Source organism: Leucopleurus acutus (assembly GCF_964270905.1).
Source record: "Leucopleurus acutus genome assembly, chromosome: X".
Taxonomy (NCBI): Eukaryota; Metazoa; Chordata; class Mammalia; order Artiodactyla; family Delphinidae; genus Leucopleurus; species Leucopleurus acutus.
This window is the reverse complement of record NC_139148.1, coordinates 89,705,962-89,714,163: the sequence shown is the minus strand read 5'-3', so window position 1 is coordinate 89,714,163 and position 8,202 is coordinate 89,705,962.

Genomic DNA, 8,202 nt, shown 5'->3' with positions numbered 1-8,202 from the left:
ATTGTTCAAGTCTTTAACATCCTTAATTTCTATTTTCTCATTCTTTTGATACTATCATAAATGAAATCATTCTCATAATTTCCTTTTCAGATTATTCATTGTTATAGTGTAGAAACACAATTAATTTTTGCATGTTGACTTTGTATTCTGCTAATTTTCTGGATTCATTTATTAGTTCTAACAGTTTTCTGTAGAATCTTTAGGGTTTCTACATATAAGATCATATCATCTACAAACGGATAATTTTACTCCTTCCTTTCCAATTTGGATGCCTTTATTTATTTATTTTTCTTGCCTCATTGCTCTGGCTAGAACTTCTAGTACAATGTTGAATAGATGTGGTGAAAATAGACATACTTGCTTTGTTCCTTGCCTTAGAAAGAAAGCTTTCATTCTTTCACCATTGAGTATGATGCTTACCATGAGTTTCTCATATATGTCTTTTATTATGTTGAGGTAGATTCCTTCTATTCCTAGTTTATTGAGTATTTTTTATCATGAAATGATGTTGAATTTTGTAAAATGCTTTTCCTGCATCAATTGAAATAACTGTGTGGGGTTTTTTTCTTTCATTATGTTGATGTGGTGAATTACATTGATCAATTTTTGTATGTTGAACAATACTTGAATTCCTGGATCTAATATAAACTGGATCGAGCTTCCTCAATTTGTGTTTCTCTGAGAAAGTCTTTATCTCTCCACTTCTGAAGGATAATTTCATTGGATACAGAATTTTAAACTAGTGATTTTTTCTTTTTAACCCTTTAAATGATTTACTTCACTCTCTTCTTGCTTTCATGGTTTTTGAAGAGAAGTCTGATGTAATTCTTATCCTTGCTCCTCTATAGGTTTTTTTCCCCTTCTTTGCGTTCTTTCAATATTTTCTCTTTGACTTTGATTTCCTGAAGTTCAAATATGATATACATTGGTGTACATTGTTTGGTATTTATACTGCTTGGTATTCCTGAGCTTTCTTGATCTGTGGTTTAATATCTGTCATTAATTTTGGAAAACTCTTATCCATTATTACTCAACTATTTCTTCTGTTCCTTTCTTCCTTTTAATTCTGGTATTCCTATTACATATATGTTACACCTTTTGTAATTGTCCCACAGTTCTTGGATATTCTATTCTATCATTTTCTTTCTTTTTTTCTTTTTACTTTTCAGTTTGGGAAGATTCTACTGACATATCTTTAATCTCACTGATTGTTTCCTCACCCATGCCCAGTCTATGGGCATGAGCCTATGAAAGACATTCTTCATTTCTCTTACAATGTTTTTGTTTTTAGCATTTACTTTTTTTTTTTCACATGGGCCCAGCTGCTCCACAACATGTGGGATCCTCCCGGACCAGGGCATGAACCCGTGTCCCCTGCATCAGCAGGCGGACTCTCAACCACGGCGCCACCAGGGAAGCCCTAGCATTTACTTTTGACTCTTTCAATCTCCATGCTTACATTACCAAACTGTTCTTGCATGTTGTCTACTTTACCTATTAGAGCTCTCACCATAAGTTCTTGGTCTGATAATTCCAAAGTCTATCATATCTGAGTCTGGTTCTAATACTTGCTCTCTCTCTCTCTCTTCAAACTATGTTTTTTTATATTTGTTATGACATAAGTTTTTGTTAAAAGCCAAACATAATGTACTGAGGAAAAAGAATTGAGATACATAGGCTTTTAGTGTGAGGCATATGTTTATCTGACTAGAAGTTACACTGTTTTCACTGTTTGCTGTATCTGTAGGTATCAGAGGTTAAAATTTCCTCTGGTGTCCTTGCTTTTGTCTTTCCTGTTGACTTTGGATTTTACTAGAGACTTCTTTTTAAGTAAGTGCTTATACATGCAATGTGCAATTTTTTTCCATTGTATCCCTCTCTTATTTTACAGGAAGCTTATTGGTGTGATGGTAAGATGTGGGGGGAAGGGAAGTGTTCTACTATCTTATGATTAAGTTTCAGTCTTCTAGTATGACTGTGCCATGGGCTGTGACCTTCAAAATTGCTCCTCAGTCCTGCCTGCGCAATTAGGTGAGTCAGGAATGCTAGAGGGGGATATTTCCCTTCCCCCACTTGAAAAACTGGAGAGAACAAGAGTTGGGTATTTTCCTTCCCCCACTTTAATTAGTTTCTTATGAGGGCAGGTCTTTTTAAGAAAAACAAATTCTTTGGGTGTATTTCAAAATGGCTACTTTTTCCCTCCCCTTGCTAGAAGCCTGAGGGTACTTTACTCTGATCTTCACTGTGAGGAACTGTATGGCTCTTGGTGATAAAACTCAAGAAAATGAGAAGGGACCCATAGACTGGGTCCACCAGAGTTTTTAACTCTTAAGCTTGTCCACACTGAGCCCCCAGAAATTAATTATAGATTGTTTTCCTATCATGGTTCTGGCTCCAGCAGTGGTCTGCTCCTGAGTTTCTGCTCCAGTAAGTTGTAATTCTCTATATACACCTGTTTATCTCTCCAATTTGTGAGGACAGTAGTTTGCCCTGTGATCTCAATTCTCTGATGGTCTAAGAATTGTTGATTTTAAATTTGTAAGCTTTTTATTGTGTGAGAATGGGCATGGTGGCTTTCAAGCTCCTTACATGCTGAACTGGAAACCAAAAAGTGAAAGGTATACTTTTAATAAGGAAAGGCAAAAACAACATCAACAGCAAAGCAGTCTGCTTTATTTTATAACATAAGATTTTGCCACAGTATATATCAAATGAACCTACTTCTGTTTGAAATATACATAGAGATGAAAAAAGACTGTGGGAGGTTATACTTTAATGGTTTTCATTGGCTGATGTTTCCTAAAACAACTCATTTATTCATTCATTCACTGTGTATTTATGCAGTACCTCCTATGTATCAAACACTGGTAGCCCAAATCAATACCCCAACATTAGATCTTCTTCTTGGACTTAAGTTCTATCTTTTCAAGACACCCAGGAAATACATGATTTTTGTTCCAATACCTGATTTTCGGTTTTGTTCTATACAATAATTTTCAAACTTTATTCAGAACTCTGGTAGATTCTGTGACCCTCCCCTTCTCTCAATTGCCCTGCTGATGAGTCAAGGGTCACACCACTGCTGTAGTTGCTGTCTCCTGGATATGAGAGGGAAGGAAAAGTGGAATTGTGAAGTGGAGGCAACCCTGAAATTTCTTAGGTTCTTTCTGCCTTCAATACCTCACAGATACTCCACTCCAATGCTGTAATTCTCCAGGGTAAGAAGTTTCTTCCTTCATCATTCAATACAGCCACTGATTCTTCTTTTTAGTCTCTCAGTTGGATAAATCAAATATTATTATGAACTGGCAAAGAATATTGGGGAACTTATCAGCAAAAGGGAGTAAAGAAACATCATATAGAATTCCTTATGCCCTTGATGAGTTAGTTGCCAAAAATAGCTGTGAAAAGGGAGGAAAACATGAAAGAGCATGGGAGGAGATAGAGCTTAAGCAGGAACACAAAACCTGGGAGTGTGAAGCATGGACTTTGAGGAATTCAGTGGGGAGAGACACTCATGACAAGGATCAGAGGTGCTCCTTCCTTTAGAGGGAAGGACTCAGGGTCAGCAACTCAGCCAGATTCCTGAGAGTAAAACATATTCCTCAGGCTCCTTTCTCATTCTCTTTGCTTAATAATTCACCTGTCTCATCTTTCATTAATTCAAAAAGTATTATGTTGCACTTTATGAAGTTGCTGATATGTGCCTGGTTTTTACTTAAAAATGGCAATTTAGTAGGACTGAATCTACTATCTCGTGGGACTTACCATGTGTCAGGCACTGGGCTAAATGTTGGATATGCCCTGGTGAATAAGACAGACATGGTCCCTCAGAGCATGAAATGTACAATCTAGTGGGGAAGAGAAACATTAAACAAACGTGTAATCCCAAATTATGAAAAAGAAAGAGAACAAGGTTCTGTGAGGTATAATATGAGGAACTAGACCAGGGAATGATAGTAGGCATGCTATTTAAGTTGAATCCTAAAGGGGAAATGAGGAAATGAGTTAGTCGGGTGGGGGTGGGAAGAGGTGGCGGGGGAGTGATTAGCCTTTCAGGAGTCATAGCACATGCATGGGCTCTAGGGCAGGAAAGTCCTTGGCCCAGTTATAACCAAAGGAGGCCAGTGTAGCTGGAGCTTATCAATAGAGGGGGAGAATGGCCTGGCTGAGTGGGAGAGGTGGCCAGGAACCAAGTCTTGCAGGACCTGAAGGCCATGGTAAGGATTCATTTTGTTTTATTTTGTTTGAAAGTATTTAAATGTAATGGAGGCATTTAAGGTATGTAATTGAAAGGAGGAGCTTGTTCTAATTCTTCTTTAAAATATTCCTTGAATTCCCATATAGAGACTGGATTGGAGAAGGGCAAGAGGAGAAACAGGACAGTTCACTGATCACTCAGTGCTCTAAAGTCTATGAAAGATACAAAAAAAATTATAAACCACAGTCTAAGATATCACAGCGGAAGCAGAACAAGAGGTGCCTGGACAGGTCTGCTATTGCACATAACAACTTCTGGTAAAAAAAAAAATTGAAAAACTATGGGGTTCTCTCAGCTTAACAGGAGTACAAGAAGGGAGGTACTCACAGAGCCAAGGAAGCTGTCATGAGGGAGAAGGATCTGGGTTGAGCCTTGAAAGGTGGGTAGGATTGGAACATTTTTCCAGGATAAGGAGTTCTGGAAAGAAATAATGAGAGAGAGAGAGTAGTCTAGCTCGGGTAGAGGTCATGAGCCTGCCAAGTAAGCAAGCAATGCCCAGTGGAAGTCCCTGCAAACCCCAATAAGATTAAAAGCTGAGACAACCAAAGCTTTTGCTTTTTAGAAGTGTTGTTAAACGACATTCAAGGCTGACTTTCTAACTACTTCTGGAGGAAGGGATGTCCGCAACACATTTGGAACTGGTTCACAGAGCAGGGCACAGAAGGGAGGTGTTATGTACGTGATGAAAGTGGAAACTCTGTGAAGAATTAATCTTCTTGGAATTCTCTCCACTGGGTTGTTCCTTGGGTATCTGTGGGCACAGACCCACATGACTTCCACTTAGCCTTGGTAACTGGTCTTACTGGACCTGGTACCTTGGAGAAACTACCCCTTGTTTTGGTTTTTAATCACAGGACTCCAGGGATGCCTCAGATTTCTATCAATTGGGGAGATTTTGCCAAGTCACATTCAAGATTTCCTCTCTCTTCCTTTCTCTCTCTTTCTCCTCCTCCCTCCCCTCCCCTCACCCTCTCTCTTTTTCCTTCCCCTGCATGTTGGCATGTTTGGGAAACTTCCGTTTTTTATGCTCTACCTCCTTTCCTTCCAAAGTTTATTCAGTGTGTCTTCTGGCTGTTTCATCTACCACTCAAGGCCTCTTGGAGGTCAGAGTGTTCTGAGCCATTCTTATTTTTAAGGCATCCAGTGTAGTATATGCTTACATAACATCAATTTCCCACTTCCTCACTAACAGAACTCCAAACATCAGGATGTCCAATCCACCTCATCTCACTGATAGCTTCTGGGGGCAAGTCCTAATTATTCTGAACCTATCAGGATCTGGAATTTCTCTGACAACTGTTACTGGTTGAGGGTGGCCAACAATCTTAAAATGGCCCAGTCAGATTGAAAAGGCCTTATATTCCATGGTTTGAAGAGACGTTTTTTCCTTTTCTCCTGAGTGACAGAAACAGAGAAGAATGTACCCTCAGTCACCATAAGCAGCCTTGTAGTTGCATCAGAGGTAACCATCAGCCTTAGGAAGAAGCTAACACTTGGCAAGGCAGAAGCTGACCAGAAAATAATATCAAATATATTTTCTGACCACAGTGTTATGAAACTAGAAATCAAGAACAAGAGAAAAACTGGAAGACACACAGATATGTGGAAATTATACAACACATTCCTTAACAACCAATGGGTCAAAGAAGAAATCAGAAGCAAAATGAAAAACTATTTCAAAATAAATTAAAAAGGAAGCACAGCATACGAAATCATGTGAGATGCTGCAAAAGCAGTTTGAGAGGGAAGTTTATGCATATATTAAGAAACTAGAAAGAACTCAAATAAATCACCTAACTTTACATCTCAAGGAACTAAAAAAGAAGAACAAAGTAAGTCCAAAGTTAGCAGAAGAAAGGAAATAACAAAGACCAGAGCAGAGGTAAATGACACAGAGATGAGAAAAACAATAGAAAAAAATCAATGAAACTAAGAGTTAATTTTTGAAAACAGAAGCAAAATTGACAAACCTTTACCTAGACTAAAAAAAAGAGAGAGAGAGAGAGAGAGAGAGAGAGAGAGAGAAGACCCAAATAAAATCAGAAACAAAAGAGGAGACATTACAACTGATACTACAGAAATGCATAAGATCAAGAGACTACTGTGAGGGGCTTCCCTGGTGGCACAGTGGTTGAGAGTCCGCCTGCCGATGCAGGGGACATGGGTTCATGCCCCGGTCCGGGAAGATCCCACATGCCGTGGAGCCATGGGAGGGAGACGCAAGAGGGAGGGGATATGGGAATATATGTATACATATAGCTGATTCACTTTGTTATACAGCAGAAACTAATACAACATTGTAAAGCAATTATACTCCAATAAAGATGTTTAAAAAAAAAAAGACAAGAGATAGCAAGTTTTGGCAAGAATGTGGAGAAAAGGGATCACTTGTACATTATTGGTGGGAATGTAACTTGGTTCAGCCACTATGGAAATCAGTATGGATTTTCCTCATAAAATTAAAAATATAACTACTATGTCATCAGCAATCCCATTTTAGGTATATAACTAAAGGAAATGAAAACAGAATGTCAAAATTATATCTGCACTCCCATGTTTATTGCAGCATTATTCACAATAACCAAAATGTGGAAACAACCTAAGTGTCGGTCAAAGGATGTGTGCGTAGTGAGATAAGCCAGACAGAGAAAGACAAATACTGTAGGATATCACTTATAGGTGGACTCTAAAAAAGCCAAACTCGTAGAAACAGAGAGTAGAATGATAGTTACCAGGGGCTACGGGTGGAGAAATTGGGGAGATGTTGTTAAAGGGTACAGGCTTGCATCCAGTAAATGAATAAATTTTGGAAATCTAATGCACAGCATAGTGATTATGTCAACAGTACGGTATTATCCTTCAAAATTGCTGAGAGATTAGATCTTATATGTACTCACCACAAAAGAGAAATGATAATTATGTGATGTGATAGAGGTTATAACTAAAACTATGGTGGTAATCATATTGCCAAATATAAATGTATCAAATCAACATGTTGTACACCTTAAAGTTAAACAACGTTATATATAAATTCTATCTCATTTTTTAAAAAAAAGAATGAATACTTGTATGTTTACTGACATGAATAATTATCCAAGGAATATTTTTAAAAGGGGGGAAAAAAGCAAGTGGAAGAACCATATACAGCTGTCTTTGCAGGGAGTTTGTTCCAGGACCCCCGCAGATACTAAATTCTGCAGATGCCCAAGTCCCTTATATAAAATAGTGTAGTATTTCCATATAACTTATGCATATCCTCCCATATACTTTAAATGTCATCAAGATAACTTATAATAACTAATACAATGTAAATGGTAAGTAAGTAGCTGTGAATAAGATGTAAATGTTATGTAAATAGTTGCTGGAATGCGACAAATTCAAGATTTGCTCTTTGGAAGTTTCTGGAATTTTTTTCCCTGGATATTTTCTATCTGCAGTTGGTTGAGTCCAAGGATGCAGAACCTGCAGATACAGAGGACTGACTATATAGCATGTGATTTCATTAAAACATATAAATATATGGTATGTATTTTTCTATATGAATTGAAAGTAAAACTCTAAACTGTTTCATATTCTATGCTACTAGTGTTTGTGTTGTTTAAAAACACATGAACTAAGATTAAAAGAAATGTTCATCAGGCAGACCAATAAGCAACCGTTTTTATATCTATCCCAGTTAGGGTTTCTCTAATTTAACTGATTTTAGGAATGCGTGGGGTGACTTTTCAAAATGCAGGCTCCCATGCTACATCCCAGACCTATTAAATTAGCAACTCTAGAAAAGAAATCTGTGTATCTACTTTTAAAATTGCTCTCAGCGGTGGCGGGGGGACCTTCAAGACGGAGGAGGAATAACACTTGGAGATCACCTTCTTCCTCACAAATGCATCAAAAATACATCTACACGTAGAACAGCTCCTACAGAAAACTTACTGAACACT